This window comes from Haemaphysalis longicornis, unplaced genomic scaffold (genome assembly GCF_048455015.1).
Source record: "Haemaphysalis longicornis isolate Haplotype H1 unplaced genomic scaffold, Haemaphysalis longicornis Haplotype H1 scaffold_8, whole genome shotgun sequence".
Classification (NCBI taxonomy): Eukaryota; Metazoa; Arthropoda; class Arachnida; order Ixodida; family Ixodidae; genus Haemaphysalis; species Haemaphysalis longicornis.
The window spans coordinates 8,626,117-8,644,421 of NW_027526445.1; the positions used below are offsets into that span (position 1 = coordinate 8,626,117).

Below are 18,305 nucleotides of genomic sequence, written 5' to 3' on the forward strand. Positions count from 1 at the left end.
TTGCGTTGGCACGTCAGTTTTACAAATTAGCGTTTCAAGGCAAAATAGAGGGGTCCCAAACTGTGCATGTTGGCTCACGACGTCAATTGAAGATTTTCACCAACGGCCAGCGTCCCGCTAGCGTTACTTGCACGCAGCACCAAGGCGCAGGAAGGCTTAGCATCGCCGCAGTTATATTCAGTCACAAATTTTTCCCGCCATATTTCAGGCATTCATAAACTATTTTTCAGGAATTGACCTCCTCTGGCGCGCGGGGATAAGTTCCAGCTCCTGCACAAGATAGGACCTGTGTACAGTGGACACCTTGTCCGCTGTACACGCAAATGCTTGCCGCGGTGGCGCGTGTAGCGGCGTTTCCGCCTGAACAGTCGCCCCGTGCTTTTCATCGTTAGTCTTATCACCTAATCGACGCGCTACACCTACTGACTCATGCTAAGCTCGTGAGACGGATGGCGACGATCGGCCACGGCGGGAATCGAGTGTCGCTCGCATCCGCTGCTCGAATTCACCGCCGAAACGTGCACCGACGGCTTCCCCCACAGCCGCGAACGCTGGTTGGCTGCAGCATACCGCTGCGTAAACGCCATGCCATCCTGGTCATAGAGTTTCTTACAATATACACAGTATAATAAACTCTATGATCCTGGTAAAGCTACGCCAGTGTGCTCTTGAATGCGATGATTCACATGTAAAGAACGAAAGAAAGAACTGCCTTTTTTGCTTGTTTGTATACTGCCCCTGCGCTTCGTCAAGGTGTAATATTGGGAAAACGCTGTCGTGAATACGTAGTGTAACGATTGCGCCCTTAAAATCGCGACCTCCGGAAGCCTACTTCGGCCCCCTTTAAACTCGGCTTCCTGTCTAAGCACTAAGACATTGCTGGGAAGATACTGTCTAATGTCAAAATATGAGAGCCCTAAAACCTTTTTTTATTTAAGAATTTTTCCATTCGCTGAACGCGGGTTCCCCGAGTTGTATACATGGGCGCGAGAAATGGGGGTATTAGACTCGTACGGCTTCGCATTGATATCAAGCCAACGGAGGAAAAGTAAGCTGCTGAATGGAAGCACTCTATGGCGTCGTCGGGGCAGCGGGTAAACATCTTTCTTGTGGACGCTCAGCGGAGCATCCACACTAGCAGCGCGACGCTGTCGCCACCTACATGTCGAGCTCGCGGCGAATAGCATTGAGACGTCGGTAATCTACGCAATATCGCCATGAACCGTCGTTTTTTTTCACAAGAATGACAGGTACTGCTGCCCAGTACTGCAGGATTCTTGAATGACGCCATTTCTCAGCATTTCCTAGACTTGCTCGTTGATTACTCGTCGCACTCGTCGCTCGGACGGGGAAACGCGGTAAGGTTTTTGGCGAATTGGGCGTGCTCCTCCAGTATGTATTGAGTGGCGAGTCCGGGTAGCAGGAATTACAAGACACCGTTCCTGCTGAGAAAAACCGAAAACACTCGCGTGCTTGGAGGGAACATCGTCTAGGGCGCGCCGTTCATCCGGCTCAAGGTGACTTGTTAATCATATCGAGAAGCTTGGAGGAGTCCATTGGCTGAGTGTGAACGGATGGGCCCGATTCTTCAGTTAAAACGGCTATCGAAGTGGGTATATACTGCAGTTGCGTTGGCAACATTGAGACCACGAGGTAACATTACTGATTCGCTGGAATAGTTGACTGTCCACAAGTGGGACTGACCCCGGACAACTGAAATGGCGGCACGGGGAACTAGGACTTTCTTGGCACAATTCTGGGTTGTAGGCTCTACTACAGCGTCGAAATCACGCAGCGGCGAGCCCGGCCATGCAACTCTCACAAATAGGGCACACCACGCGGGAATGATTGTGTCCTCTAAAACGCTAAGGGCGCTCTGATGGCAAGCAGTGTCTTCAACAAGTGCAGATAAAGCAGCCCCATCAATGAAAATTTCTCCATTTTTAAAGTCAACTTTCGCACCACACTGCTTCAAAAAATCAATCCCAAGTATCACGTCGTGGGTTGAGCGTGGGAGCACTGTGAACTCCGCCGTGAAGTATTGACCTCCGAAGCAAAGATTCACCGAGCATACGCTGAGAAGTCGCAGCGACTCACCACCTACACCTTGAAATGTAGCCACCTCGTCCCAACTAAACATCACCTTACGTCCAAGCCTATTTTTATAATCAGTACTCATCACAGAAGCTGTAGCCCCTGTATCGACAATTCCAACTTTGTTTTTGAGCATGAGAACGGGCGAAAGTAATTCCATCGTAGACAGTCCGGTTGGAGGTATAGTAGACGTGGTTGCCCAGCGACCTCACCTCCATTGGTCGCGCCAGTTTCCCGGCGGCGGTGACCTACGCCGAGGTGAAGGCGAACGTCGCTGGCGAAGGGTATTCGGTGTAACGCTGCTGTCTGAAGCCGGTGAATCATGACGTGACGGTGAATTGTGACGTGTCGGTGGTTGTCCCCCGGAAAATAAGCTCGTCGGCCAGTGGTAATCGTAGCGGGAATCCCCAGCCTCAGAGCGGTAGAACACGCGTTGGGGCTCGTACCTTGTTCCTTGGCGTCGACGACGGCAGTAGCGGGATATGTGGCCAGCCACGCCACATTAGTAGCAAACAGGCGGTTCGCGCTCACGGCCACTGGTGTATTCGTCATACGCGTCATGGAAACGTGGAGGATAATTGGGTCGTTGGGGACGGCGACGGGAATTCTCGGGACCGTACCCGGCTGACTCGTGGTCACGAACACGCCGAGAACTTTCTCTCTCAGTGACAAAGTTCCGGTCATTGAAGCCGGCGTTGGTGGGCTGGAGAGTGTTCGCCTGCACCTCTTGGATAAAGTAGTCTTACGCGTATGCCCGCGGTCGACATTGTCTTCGTGTGCCTGGTGTCGCGCCAGTTCTTCGCGCACGATGCGGCGGATAGTGTCAGCCAAGTCAGGCGGAGGGTTATCGTCAACACTTGCGACGGTGGGGACGTTGGTGACGTGGCCGAACTTAGGGGTAATGCGGCGGGTTTTCGATGCCTCAAAGGTACGACATTGCTGGATTACGTCCGCCACGGACTCCAGTTTTTCCCGGCTTATCAGGAAATGGTATGCGTATTCGGCTTTTAGAAGATGGCCAACTTTGTCTTCCTCCGACATCTGTGGGCTGACGACTCGACATAGCTTTAGTACTTCCTCGATATATGTGGTACACGTCTCGCCGGGTACTTGAGCCCGCTGAATCAGTGTCTGCTCTGCTTTCTTCTTCTTTGCGGCGGAGTCGCCGAAACGGGCTAATATCTCTTCCACAAATCAGTCCCAAGTCGTAAGCGTCTCTTCCTGGTTTTCAAACCACGTGAGCGGTGTTCCATTCAAGGAAAACACAACGTTCGAGAGCTCAGCAGAGGCGTTCCAGCGGTTGTGGCGACTGACCCTCTTGAAGTGTGTTAGCCACTCCTCAACGTCTTCTTCCTCTTTCCCCCAGCAGCCTCGTGGTTCTCGTTGGGGATGCCAGCTGGCCATTGGCGCCGTTTGCGGCTGATGACTATCACCGCGCGGAGGCATGGTACAGAGCGCTGGTGGCAGGCTCGCAAGGCGTTGGCTTCGGCGCACGCCTTGTGATTCCGTTGCGTACCCAGCACCTTCACCAATCTGTTACGTCCGGGATAGGTTTATTTGCAGAACGTTGGCTCTTGAGGCGGAAGGAAGACTAGTGCGCCGATTGTCCAAACCATCGAGAGGTCCCAGCGTCTTTCTTCCCCTTTTCGAACGTACCCGTTCTTCTTCTTCTTCAGCTTGGAGGCTGGAGTTACTAGATTAGCCAAACTATATTCAACATGCTTGACAATAAGTAATTTTCAAATTTCCTATGAATCGAATAGACTAACAATATTAAGAACTATTGGATTAACATACAGTCCATTGTTGAACGAAGAAGGGCAGTCGGCTCTGCGCGTTACCTTGGGGCTGGCGGTGGGCGGAACCTCTTCGTGGCACAGGCAGGCTGGGCAGTCCTGCTCGTCATTGGTCAAGTTGCACTCGCCGCTTGTCTCAGGTGTCGGGCAAGGGGTGGATGAAAAAAAATAGAAATCGAGGAGACGCAAGCGAAGTTGCCTTACCAAATAATCAAAAATGCCGCCACCTTCGCAATTATGTTATGCGGAGACTGAGGTAGCAGCAGAGGTGATGGTCGTCCCTTCTTTAACTTGGCTTATCTTACGTGTGTCCATCTTATCGGTGGATGGGACACTGATGCCTCCGAGGGCACGCCAATATGTGGCCGGTAAAGAGCGCAAAGGCTCACGGGTACGTCGTCTGCTCCCGTAACTTCCTGCTCGAGATTTCTCTTGTCCTCCCGTTCGCCGGCGGCTTTCAGGCGCGCGCATGTGTGTGTTGTTTATTTGTCTGTCAGGGCGCTTACCTGTCCGATAAACCCTAGTATATAGGGTTTACTTGCACCTGTTTATCCTCTTTTTTTGGAAAACTTCAAATACACGCATTGCCGGGTATTGCGTACGCACGTTCCAACCACGACCTGCTTTGTCTCAGAACTGAGAACCCGACGTCGACATGGCGACATACCGTCCCAGCTCAATGATGGACGTGGTACGCGCTGTAATTATGTTTAAACCCGGTTTGCGACAAGGCTCGTTGGGCAGCATTAAATTAAATTAGTGCGGAAATATCGTGCGATTGTCATTTTTGAATATTTTAAGCGATTTATAACATATATCAGCTCTAAACTATTTCTTCTATGCATGCCAGCATTGAATTTTTTTTTCTTATTTTCGTTGTGTCTATTTACAGCTGCTTAAAAGCTATCATCATTGTTCTAGTGCGTGCGCTTTTGACTTCTTTAATTTCACAACTGGAGGTTACTTCCTGCTCAAATGTCAGTAAATGCCAGTTTACTTAAATGTGCAAAACTATAAGGCTTCCGTGTCACAAGTGCGCTTAATGCAATGTGCTTGTTTGCAGCCTTTACAATTGTGCGGTTCCTGAAGACGGATGAAGTAGAGGCTGTACCTGCTTCATGGGTATGGGACAAGATTTGCTTTTGACCGGTCGCCTACAGTACAGCACGGCTGAAAAAGGCAATTACTCAATTTGACCAACCGGTCAAATCAAAAAGCACGACGTACGGGTATTTGGCACAGCAAGTAAGTGCTTGTACCAACCTCGTTACGTCCTAACTTGCGGCAATAATCGCGCGCCGCGCCGCGCGCTCAGAAACGCCGCCGCTTTTTGAAGGCCGCACTACTGGAGCGCGCGCGCGCAAAAGCGGCAGCAGCGGCCGAGAGAACCGGTTCTAAGCCCTCTCCGACGGGGGAGCACGCTCCGCGCTGGCGAGCTTCCGGGGAGAGGACTGACCTCACAGCACACGTGGACCGCGCGCTGATTGGCTCGTTGAGTTTTGCACAAAGTGCCTTGCCGCAAAAATGGCTCGCAGACCCATCCTTGCGCGACAGAAGAATCTTAACGCGAAACGGCGTTTTGCGGCGCGCGCGGCGCCACAAGTGAAGACGAACCTAAACGTTAAATGTCGGGGGAGGGAAAACTGACTACACTGCTGTTTGCTCTAACGCAAGTGGGCAGTCTTTTTCCTTGCCCTCATTATTCGGAGTAACGCAAGGTGTTATGGAGAGTGCACATAATTGAAGCTAATTTGTTTAGCTGCAGTGCTGTCATCCGTATTTGACTTGTCCAGTTACTCATTTACCTTTTCATTGCATGCGCTTTCCGGCACTGTTTCAGTTTGTGTTATCCAGACCAGTAAATGTTCTTTTTATGCTGTGTTAGCAAGTGCTATTTGCAGTAGTCATTTTTTAGAAGGCGGTTTAACCAGTGCTTATAGTGCTTATTCTAGTGCTTATTCCAAGGAGGAAAGTGTCTTCATGCTGCACATTGCTTTTTTTTTTTTGTGTAGAAATAGTTTTGAACGTTGCTGGCGTCAGGTGAGCACTGGTACTCTGCCTAGTCATTTTGTAATACACTCTTTACAATGTTATATTTCAAATAAACTCTTTTTAATTGTTCCACTTTCCTAAGTGGCTGTCATTTTTTGCAGAACCGGTTTTCCTTGCATTTTATCGTTTATGCGTAAAAAAGCAAATATATAAAGTTCCGAACTTGATGGTAAATTTTGGCGGTATTGACCGTTTTTTGTCAGTGTTTTATTTGTGTTGCATTCTTGATTTCAAATAACCATACGCAAATGTACAAAGTTGTGGACGTAATATTGCATGTACCCTTTTTTCTACAATGTTTTATTTGGCTACATCCTTGCCTCCAAATAGCCATAAGGAAATGTGCAGAGTTTTTGACCTGATGGTAAAAGTTTCTTGCATTGATTGTTTTTTAGTTTTGTTTTCAATGTTTTGTGTGCGCTCCATTCGTAGTGTATTTGTATAATGATGCTTCAGGCACGTGCAAGGAAGGTTTTTCCACTGAATTGTGTTTTGAATGGTATTAGTATCTTTGTGCTCAGTACTTTCCCCCATTGTTTGGTCTCAAATAAAATGTTTTCTTAAACCAAAGGCCTTTTTACTGCGAATGCAGGCAGCAAACCGGCCGCATTCACGCATAGCATCACCTCCGGGCGAAGGTGGGGGGGTAGGAGAGCGGGTTAGTGCAGCGCTATTTTATACGCGTAAAATGCGTCTCTAAATATCCCAAGAAACGGATTCTTATCGTATTTCCAAAACCTTCTAAATGCAGAGCATTTCAGTAACTCACGATGTCACCCGCGTTGACGTCCGTAGTCCGCACCGTCGCACCCCTCCGTACTATATAAAAAAAATAATACTTACCGGCGCCAGGTTTCGATCCCACGACTCCGCGGGCGGAACGCAAGGTACATGGTGCTCTACCGACTGCTCCACAAAGCCATGAGAGAATGGCTCGTTACGAACGCGCCTTATTCGCCCCGAGCGCGAACACAGTCGGCCCCTGGCGGCGGCGGGACGAACCGCTCCTAGTGTGGATGGCGCTCTCGCGTCGTCTGCTTTTTCACGTTGCGTGCGGCGCAAGACGCGTGCTGCACACGACAAAACAACCAATATGTGTGCTCGTTTGGCAGTAAGCAATGACATAGTAACCTCTGCGTGCTCGTTTCCTCTAGAAACGCAATAATCAGCGGCCGTTGCGCGTTAATGCGCTGGTTTAATTCCACGAAACATCTTCGCTGTGGTCACCGCATGAGTGTGAAACGTGTTATAAACATTGCTTCCACACATTGCACTTTTCTTATTGTTGAGTGCAGTCGTCTGCCGTTTCGGGAACGTCGAAGGGTGCTTTTTGAAGGTGGCGTGGCGATTATTTAAAGGATAAAAGTTTAGTACGCGAAACGGGTAAGAAGCGACAAGACCTGTGCATACGCGTGCAAATTCCACACCCTTGTAAAAGTGCGCTGCGTCCTTATAGAAAGAAGAAACAAACAAAAACATTTACACTGCACACGACCCGTGCGCTATCGCCCATACATTACCGGACACGTATTTTACACCCGCAAGCGTCTGTGTGATCGTGTCCTTCCCGTACCTTTTCTAAAATAAATACCATTTTTGGACAGTCGTTGGTTATACTCAGGAGGAGGAATAAACATTTATTCAACTGTATCGAGTTGCTAATTTTACGTATTATTTAAAATACGTTTCTATGGATGCGCAAGAGTATTTAGGGGGAATGTTTCGGTAAAATTAAGCAGTTGTGAGTTTGCGTCAGTCATGTGGCATTTTGTGTGTCATTTTCATTTATATCATTTTCAAATCCGACATGAATCACCTTGTCCAGAAACGTGTCTCACTCAGCATAACCAAATGCATAATTTGGTCACGTCTGAACCTCTTAAGGTGGACCTAAGTTTAAAGAAAGAGGAGAAAACGCGTAATATATAATACACGTTGCCCACATGTGTGTGTGTGGCATGACTCGCTGGTTTTTTTTTTTTTTTTTCCCACAATGCTTGCTTTCAATACAATTTTGAAAAAGGCGTCCCACAATTCCTGGACAATCTCGGACCAAAGGGGGGGTAATCATTTTGGAAAATACGTGTACTGCATTTTCACCGCTACAGAACACGACGCCTAGTGTAGTTTCGATTGTAAATAATACTGATAACCATAGTTTGGCTTTTCGCGCGCGTTACATGCGTTCTCTTCTCGCTGCTCTTGCAACGTTGGCAGGACACCCCCCCTTTTCCCGAAAAAAGAAAATGAAATGCGCAGAATTTCATTTTTTAACCAATCCTCAAGAATTAAATGCCAAGACAAAGGCGATATTCAGTTTGCAAAACAAAGTAGGTACCGGGAACCCGTTACGCTGATTTGCAACGAGAAATAAAAAGGAAATGTTTTACTACATCTGAAACAGCGCAACTTCATTTATTGCCGTCTTTAGGATTCGTAAGCGACCTTATACGCAAGAATGCAAACACATCTCGCTGTTGCAGGCATCTGTTAGATTTTAAAAGGAACGCAAATCGTCAACAGAGCAGCCGTCACAGAAAATTTGTGCTCACTGTGAGGTCCCAGAAGCCTTGTCACTTTGCGAAAACCTAGGTAAACATGAGATGTTGATTGTACTGCGTGCGTTGACAATTCAATTCGCAAGTTCACTTGCGACGAAAGCCGTAAATAAGTGATCCAAAACCGTTATTCATGAAACCTTCCTTCAGAGTCGCTAAAATTTCATTTAAAAGACCCGTTAGAGCGGTTACATTTATATCTCTGCGCTGATCAAAATTCAGTAATTTTATGTTGCCTTTTGAACACACAAAAAATATCGTAAGCTCTTAGAATGAATTTCGGGGCAGTTAAGTAGTGTTACCATTTCAGAGCATCCCACAAATGCAAGAATGCGTCATGCTACCAGTGCCCAAGAGAAAATATTTGAACTGGTTTTAGCTGGTCTCTGCTGGTCTCTGCTGGTCTCTGCTGGTTTCTGCTGGTCCCAGCTGGGCCGCTGCTGGTTTCTGCTGGTCCCAGCTGGGCCGCTGCTGGTTTCTGCTGGTCCCAGCTGGGCCGCTGCTGGTCCCAGATTGGGTGCTGCTGGTCCCAGCTAGGCCACTGTTGGTCCCAACAGGGCTTCAGTTGGGACCAGCAAGGCTCCAGTTGGTCCCAACTGGGCTGCTATTGGGACCAGCAAGGCTTCAGTTGGGACCAGCTGGGCTGCTGTTGGGACCATAATGGCTGCATTTGGGACCAACAGTTGCTCCCAGGACTTCTTTGTACCCAGACGGTCTCTGCTAAAGGACCTACTGGAATCAGCAAATCATTAGCCGAAGGTCGTCTAGGACGTCTACAGCTCAACTTTGTGCTCTTAAAACGAATAAATATAAGCCTGGTCCCGAAACAATTGGAGAGCTGCAGTGTATGTGCCCACTTCGGTCCTTGAGTCCTGGTTTTATAGCTATTTCTAGGCATAATATACTCGCCGAATATTCTATTTTCTAACCAAAGAGAAAGAGAAAGAAAAACGGACCCTCGCCCACCAACAATGCAAAAATCGGCCATGCCCCAACCCACACTTATGCCCTTCATAAAGCAGCCAAGTCGGAGCGGACCTAAAAGCTGACAATTGTACAAGGAACCTGAATTTGCCGCTTCAAGGTATAAATGTGTTTTTGCCGCTGATTGTTCGTTAACGTACCGGCAACGTTTTTTTAACAAGCCGGCCGCGAAGCCAACTTGGCCAACTGAAGCCATGCCAAGCTAGTTGTTTCCTAGCCAACATGGCGACGATTACAAAGTGCGGTGTGTGATCGTGTGTTTGCGCGGGACGAATACGGCGCCAATTGAGCATCTTGTAGCGAAATTCGACATCAAAACAGTCGGCGTCATGTCATCGAGTGTTGCCGAAGACGTTTTTTTTTGCCCACCGAACTTTTGTGAGCGTGAACACGGCCGCATGTCGCGGCGTCATGGTGTGGTACGTAGGACTCGCCGCTTCGTGTGTCTTTGTTAGAGGTCGTGTGTCCTGTGTACTAAATTCCTGATGACGACGAAAAGACGCTACCTGCATCGCTTGCTGTGCAAAGGTGAATGCCGTTCTGATATAAATTCATAATGGGAATGCTGTTCAATATCGATTGTATAAGTTGTCCAGAGGAGTTCAAGACGCCAGGAAATTAATTCGCTGTAAAAACGACAAGGGAAGTGTGCATGGCAGTTGCAACATTTGCTGGTAAATAAAATGCATCTGAATGCATCATGTGTAATGTGTACATCATGCTGTTCTAGCTGGAGGCACATGCCACTGGCGATATATATTTTGCCCACCAAGTGACTAATTCTAACTGGCAGCAGCAAGCCTGTGGGTCCCAACGGGGACCAACAGCCTGCTGGGACCAACAGCTTGCTGGTCCCAACGGGGACCAACAGCCTGCTGGTCCCAGCTGCTTGCTGGTCCCAACTGGGACCAGCAGCCTGCTGGTCCCAGCTGGGAATTTGGCCATAAACCACCTCAACGGGGACCAGCAGAAACCAGCAGAATATTTTCTCTTGGGAGCGATTGAGATTGCCGTTGTAAACTGAATTTCAGAGATCGAGGCTTCCTGATTTGTTTCTATTTATGCTTTTATTGAAGGCTCAAAGCCATAGTATGGAAAGATCGAGCTTGCTACGAGCCACAGCGTACAAGTTCATTGTCACAATTACGGCCATTCTGAAATTCCCGATGAGTCGTCGCGTTTTTTGACGTAATAATGAAAACTGACTGCCGCTTCCATGCTATACATTGAACGTTGAGTAACCGAACTACAGCATACCACTCTTGTTTGCACCTGTCGCGCGCACATACGGCGAGAAAAAGGCACGAAGCGCGCCCACAGTGTGCATTCTTACGGGCCGCTCAGCGGAGCATCCACACTAGCAGCGCGACGCTGTCGCCACCTACATGTCGAGCTCGCGGCGAATATCCTTGACTCATTCACCGTCGGGCACAGGTGCGCCCTCTCCCCCGTGTCCTCCTCTCCTTCTCTCCGCTCGCAACACCCTCTCTCACCGCGTTCGGTTCGGGCGCACAACAGGTGGGGACGTGCGCAACACCCTCTCTCGCCGCGTTGGGTTCGCACTGAGCAACAGTCGGTTCGCGCGCAAGAACAGGTGGGGGCGCTCGCATCGCGCTCTCTCGCCGCGGTCGGTTCGCGCTTAAACCACATATGTCGTGACGTCAACATCACGCGTGATCGTGACGTCAACATCACGCGTTCGTGTGGTGGCTCGATTTAGGCGCTATAACTCTCTCTCGCGAGGGGCATTGGATTGGCTTGGATTGGCTTGGCTTGGCTTGACTTGGATTGGATTGGTTTGGATTAAAGTGGATTGTGTCGGATTGTGTTGCGTCATAGCCGCTCCACGTTGCGTCATAGCCGCGGCAGGGGGTTCACGGCACGTTTCACCATCGACTTCATCGACAATGTCTATGCTGGAAGACAACAATTACAACAACAACCAATACGTAATCCATACGATTTGCAGGCGCGCCCGCCGCGGAAATGCTCTGCATTTGATCGTGCCCCTCGCGAGGGGGATGTTTTTTCTAGAACGTAATTATCGAGACGTCTTTAAACCATCTAAAATGCCGATTGAAAAGTCCCATTGACAGTCTTATACACCTCTTGCAAAATCCCACTTTTAGACCAATTTCCGAAGACGTTTTAAATCGGGTAAATAAGTTGTCTAGAAATAGTAATACCCGCTGGACATTAAACCTGATTTAAGAACTCTTTAAAACGCCGCGAAAGCGTTATGGGATTGTCTGTTATGTTTACAAGCCGTTTCTTTCGTCCGGAAAAATCGTGATAGTAGACGTCCTTAAGCTCTTTTGTACTACCTGGGTTTGGGGATAGAGGCCGGTGTAGATGGAAAGGTCTTGTTTGGCCGCTTGGAGTTGATGCGTTTAACATTGAAAAAACACAGGAGGCGATAATCGTACACGCTTCCGAGGATTGTCTTACGAACGCTGCGCCGCCTTCATCGGCGGCGCTTGTCTGCGCCCGCGAGTCTCGCCTTTGACGCCTCCGCTTCGGGATTTATTAAGAGCAGAGCTGACTAAGCTTTTCCTTCTTCCGTAGAGCGTTGCCAGAAAACTCCTTTCAGCCGAGTGCATGTGAGCGTGTGCCTCGTGAGGAGTTAGCGCCCGGCGTCGCCCGGGCTTGCGTGTGCGCTCGCGCCACATAAGCTCGCAAAAAAATTGGGCCCATCTCCCCACGAGGGGGGACTCGAGTAAATGCGTCGCGTAGGGGGTGGGTGTATTGCGTTAACGTTAGTTTTTTGGGGGTGGTGGGGGGGTGGTAGTGAACGTGGTAACTATTATTGCTTATTACTACTAATTATTATTATTTCTTTCACAAATTAATTATTACTTTCGTGATTTTGCGACTCGAGTCCCCCCTCGTGGAGAGATGGGCCCAATTTTTCTTTTTTTGTGACGCAAGAAGTGAAGGCAAGGAGTAGGTTGTTGTAAGTCGTTATTTATTTATTTGTTGCTGTTGTCGTTGTATTGGACGCTGAGAACGACGTCTTCGTGGTCGCTAAAGTGTACTGTTAAGGGGTCTTTAAGCAGTGGTCGTGCGTTGCAGCAACTGGTGAAGACGAGATCGATGCAACTGCTGCCGTGTATCAGCAGCTTCTTGACGTAGTTTGAATGAGTCAAGGATATAAGGCGCGTTCGTACCCTTTGATTCTGTGTCGCTTTTGTGGCGCAGTGGGAAGAGCACCATGTATCTCTCGTTCCGCCCACAGGGTGGTGGGATCGAAACCAGGCGCCGATAACTATTATTTTTTTAAGTGCAAATGCACTTCTTAAGCGAGCCTGAAGCGTCCGCCGCCGTCCGCATTCCGCCGCCGTCCACATAGCAACAGCTGCGGGTGCGCGCGCTCCTCGTCTTCCTTGGCAACGGGAGGAGATGGGCGCGCGCTGCCTGGCCGCTGACATGGCACATACCCACGTGGGGGATTGGCCAGGAATCTCCTCGTCTTCCTTGGCAACGGGGGGAGATGGGCGCGTGCTGCCTGGCCGCTGACATGGCACATACCCACGTGGGGGATTGGCCAGGAATCGGGCGTGAGAAGGGCTAATGCACCCGCTTAAAGGAGTACTGACACGAAATTTCAAAGCTGAGATCCGCTCTAGCAATCAAGTACAACGACAACACAAATAGGTGTCTGTGAATAAATGTATCTTTCTTTCTTTGTAGTTGTGTGTGTGTGTGTGTGTGTGTGTGTGTGTGATCTCTCTTTCGCGAACATTACCGAACCGCGCGAATTCAACTCCTGCATTCGCACTTTCACATTCTTCCCCTCAGGGAAATGCGGTTTTTTATATAGTGTAAGGGGAGGGGTGCGCACCTGTTGTTGAGAGCGTGGAGGGTAGCGTGATGCGGGAGAGGAGGAGTGGGGGAGAGGGCGCACCTGCGCGCTGAGCTGTTGCGGACGGACGGCGGACGCTACATGTGAGTTAAAGAAATGCTCTGCATTTAAAATACCGAGAGAAAATGCCGAGCGCACGTGAGTGTGCGCTTCGTAAGGAGCGCCAGGCGTCGGCCAGCTGGGCCTTCGAAAACACTCTGCCCAGAGCTCGTGGCATGATCTCGCATGCTGTTCTCCAGGCCACTTGACATGCGCCCGCGCCTGAAGTGGGGAGCACCATACGGTTTCTCACTGTGGGGAGCACAGGCGCCTAGTTCGCGCTAGAGACGCCGACTTCGCGGTCGTTTACGCCTCGCGCTAGAGAGCTTCGTCCTTCAAAGGCAAAGATTTTTACAGCAAAGTTGTATACCTCTAACGCCCAATGGTTTCATTTCCGTTGGTAAAAAAGGCCAAGTTCCCAAGAATACACCTATATTCGCCCCTCCCCAGGTTTTATGTTAGTGGAGATAGCGCGGCATGCATCTTATTTTTTGTAACCCGATCACCAGGCAGATGCTCGGGACGTCACTCGCACAACTCTTCGGCCAAGGACTGCTTCATGATGACGGCGACGACGATAATGACGATGGTATATTTCTTAGCGAGTTTTGGCACAAGCTGTTTCCGAGAGGCGATGAAGTGTTTGAACTTCTAGTGCCAGCTGCCATAGTCATTGGCGACCCGTGCCTTCATGGGCTCCCGCAGTACACGTTCAGTTGGCAACAAGCCCAACTTATGAGGCAAGCATGCTTCGATTTTAGCTCTGAACTCTGACATCAACCAAAGCCAGCCTTTGACCAAAAACTATATCTTTTAAATCACTTACCAAGGGTAAATATAAATCATTACAATAATAAAGACGTGCCTCTTGACCTGGGAAACGACAATCAAAAGACGTAAGTGTGACTGCCTTACCCAGTGGTTGTTAAATTTGTTACAAATACATTTGGCCAGCGGCGAATGTTGTCGGTTCGTCGCCATGGGCACCGTCCACAAAACGCACCTTTAATTATACGCTCAAGCCTCCCCTCAAAGCAACGCGGATTGATCTTTCGCCTTTTACTAAAGATCACCGTGGGGAGGGGCTGTACAATGAGCTTTAACAGCCAATTTTTGGATGGCCCTGGCCGTTTGGTCGGGGCCTCACAACGAAAGCCAAAATCAGATTGAATTCGCATGCGGTTCACGCCGTCGGTGCAAAACAGTTTTCTCTGCTGTCGGCGCAGGCGTATATTCGCGGTGCCATTCAACACGCTTAGCACTAGCACAGTCCTTCAATGCATCGAAGGACTCTGGCACTAGCAAGCACGAAAGACAGAAAGAGCTTAAGGACGTCTACTATCACGATTTTTCCGGACGAAAGAAACGGCTTGTAAACATAACAGACAATCCCATAACGCTTCGCGGCGTTTTAAAGAGTTCTTATATCACGTTTAATGTCCAGCGGGTATTACTATTTCTAGACAACTTATTCACCCGCTTTAAGACATCTTCGGAAATTGGTCTAAAAGTGGGATTTTGCAAGAGGTGTATAAGACTGTCAATGGGACTTTTCAATCGGCATTTTAGGTGGTTTAAAGACGTCTCGATAATTACGTTCTAGAAAAAACATCCCCCTCGCGAGGGGCACGATCAAATGCAGAGCATTTCCGCGGGGGGCGCGCCTGCAAGTCGTATGGATTACGTATTGGTTGTTGTTGTAATTGTTGTCTTCCAGCACAGACATTGTCGATGAAGTCGATGGTGAAACGTGAAACGTGCCGTGAACCCCCTGCCGCGGCTATGACGCAACGTGGAGCGGCTATGACGCAACACAATCCAACACAATCCACTTTAATCCAATCCAAGCCAAGCCAAGCCAATCCAATGCCCCTCGCGAGAGAGAGTTATAGCGCCGAAATCGAGCCACCACACGAACGCGTGATGTTGACGTCACGATCACGCGTGATGTTGACGTCACGACATATGTGGTTTAAGCGCGAACCGACCGCGGCGAGAGAGCGCGATGCGAGCGCCCCCACCTGTTCTTGCGCGCGAACCGACTGTTGCTCATCGCGAACCCAACGCGGTGAGAGAGGGTGTTGCGAGCGGAGAGAAGGAGAGGAGGACACGGGGGAGAGGGCGCACCAGTGCCCGACGGTTGAATGAGTCAAGGATATATGGCGCGTTCGTAACGAGCCATTCTCTCATGGCTTTGTGGAGCAGTCGGTAGAGCACCATGTACCTTGCGTTCCGCCCGCGGAGTCGTGGGATCGAAACCTGGCGCCGGTAAGTATTATTTTTTTTATATAGTAGGGAGGGGTGCGACGGTGCGGACTACGGACATCAACGCGGGTGACATCGTGAGTTACTGAAATGCTCTGCATTAAAAAAAAAAAACAGAAGCGAAGAAAAGGGGCGGAATTCTGAGGGGGAGGGCAGTATATGCCGAAGCGGCGCGAGACGCTCCTCGGCGTGACGCGCGGAGAAAGCGTGAAGGGGAGGCAGTGAGACACGGTGGGCGGTGGTGACGCTCTGCGAGATGCCGCCAAGTAGCGCGTGCCGTCGTGCGCTCGACGATAACGCGTTCACTTCCTGAGACGCAATTCGCGCCGCCGACGCAAAGGGTTACCATCGCTGACATTTGCGCGGGGGGTTCAAACACTATTTACAACGACATGCGCGGCGGCGCAATGCGAAGTAGCGGCAGAGTAGCGCGCGCTGCCGTCAGCCCGCTTATCACGCGATCACTTCCTCAGACGCAGCAGCTGTTCGCCGTGACCGAGAAGACTGCAGTTCGCGCGGCGCACAAATTTCGCTTTAGGGAGTGCAGCAATCGTCGGCCATTTTAAATGCAGAGCATTTCAGTAACTCACGATGTCACCCGCGTTGACGTCCGTAGTTCACACCGTCGTTGTCCCTACTATATAAAAAAATACTATCCGGCGCCCGGTTTCGATCCCTCGACCCTGCGGGCGGAATGCAATGTACATGGTGCTCTACCCACTGCGCCACAAAGCCGACACAGGATGGGACAAGCTAGAAACGCGCCTTATATCGTTGACTCATTCAAATTACTGCTGACGAGCGCTCTCTCGTCAGCAGTTGCCACAAATGCAACAACATTAACGTAACGCAAACTACTTAACGTCGTGCGCCCCCGGAAATGCTCTGCATTTTATCGTGCCCCTCGCGAGGGGGATGTTTCACTGCGTCTTCTCTCGGTCGCGGGATCCGTGGCGCCATCTGGCGGAGCCGCGGCACAACTCGTAGTTTAGTTTGTCCCATGTGTCCCCTCATCGAGCCCTAAAATTTGATACCTCACAAGCCCTAGTGACATCACTTTTACTTTTTTCTCGGTTCCCACCACGCCTTGGCTCAACATTTTTTGGTGCCGACGACCCGGGACCCACAGCCGGACCTACCGAGAGCATCCAGGCAGCGGAGCCACCATGGGGAAGCTCAAGTTTGAGAGGACATCGAGGCAGGCGCAGAACACAAGGATCATCAACGAGGCAAGTGCCGCCATGGCCGATCCTTGCGCAACGACCGACCTGTTAGCGTAACTTTCCGGGAGGCTCAAGGCGAATAACGATGAGCTAAATAAAATCAACGAAGAGCTCGAAGCTACATTCAGAATCAAGGGGTATTTGAGGCCAAATATGCGAGCGTGATCGAGTACCAAGATAACGCGACACGCCTCCTCGGTGAGCTAAACAGAAGAGCAACCACCTTTCCCAGGCAGCTGCACCTATTTCAGGACCCGTAACGAACGTCGTTCCCCCCCCCCCCCCCCCCCCAGCCGCTGCTACTTCTTTGGAGAGAACCGGGCCAAGCCTACCGAAACTGGCCATCACTCCTTTCTATGGCTACCTGTGCCGATGGAATGAATTTTGGGAGCTATTCGACCAAGTGATAAACAAGAATAGCGGCCTTTCAGTTTGCGAGAAATTTCACTACCTACGACTCTTTCTGAAAGGAGATGCTGCTTCGGCAATCGGCGGGCTACCTACGACGGAGGCATGTTACCAGGATTCTCTTGCAATGCTGAAAAACCGTTTCGGTGATTGCACACGACTCGAGCAAGAGTATTTTCATTTCATTTATTAAAGACGATAGTCTTTCTTGGGCTACTTAAACCCAGAAATTCTGGTCTGTCTGTATGTCTGTCTGTGACTCGACTCAGCCACCCGACCAGAGTAAAATATTACTGCGCAATAGTCTTATATACTCACAGCCAAATGTGAGCGTCTAAGCCCGGTTTATATGTTCATACTTGTCAACTTTGTTCAACATGAACCAGACATTACGCAAATATAAGACCGAAATTTAGTACACAAGGGATATATACAGTGTTCCTTTAATAAAAAATTCATGGATGCATGGTTTTTCGATAGCAAATGATATGCAGAAAATCGCCGCCTGCTGTTGCCCGCGCCATCTCCTGGCGGCATATGAGAAATCACTCGGCAACTGCAACGAAAGGTTCCACAAGCTAGGTTCCACGTTCTGCATGGAACGCACGTGGAGCACGGCAACGTGGTTCTATAAGCCTTGAAGTCGGCCGCCTCGATTCACGCGCGTCTCCGCCGTACTGTAGCGCTGGCATCGAGGAACCGGAATTAAAACTACCACACGCTTTTTTCTTAGAGTGCACCGGAGGTGTCGCGTCTCCTCGCCCGAGAACGGCCACCGACGAGAACCGCGAGCGCGGCCGCGAAATTTAATTCCACTGAGCCAAATATGCCTAACGGGAGGCGCCGAGACCGGCGGAAACCGGACGGCGAAAGAAAGAAACGACTCACAGCCACTACAAGAAGAAACGCATCCCTTCCTTCTTTATGGTCATATTTCCCGTTCGACTGCATGACCCGTGTCAAACAGAAGCTTCAAAGAGAACTAGGCCTGACACTAATGCGACGTTCCGAGGTCAATAGGAAG

General features: G+C 49.8%; 1 non-coding gene across 1 annotated transcript; it reads left to right on the forward strand.

The window, feature by feature from the left end:
* The first annotated feature begins 14,398 nt into the window (after nucleotides 1-14,398).
* On the forward strand, nucleotides 14,399-14,526 carry LOC144150348 (U5 spliceosomal RNA). Its single transcript, XR_013318504.1, has one exon. It is a non-coding gene; the product is annotated as a U5 spliceosomal RNA (small nuclear RNA).
* The last annotated feature ends 3,779 nt before the right edge of the window (nucleotides 14,527-18,305 follow it).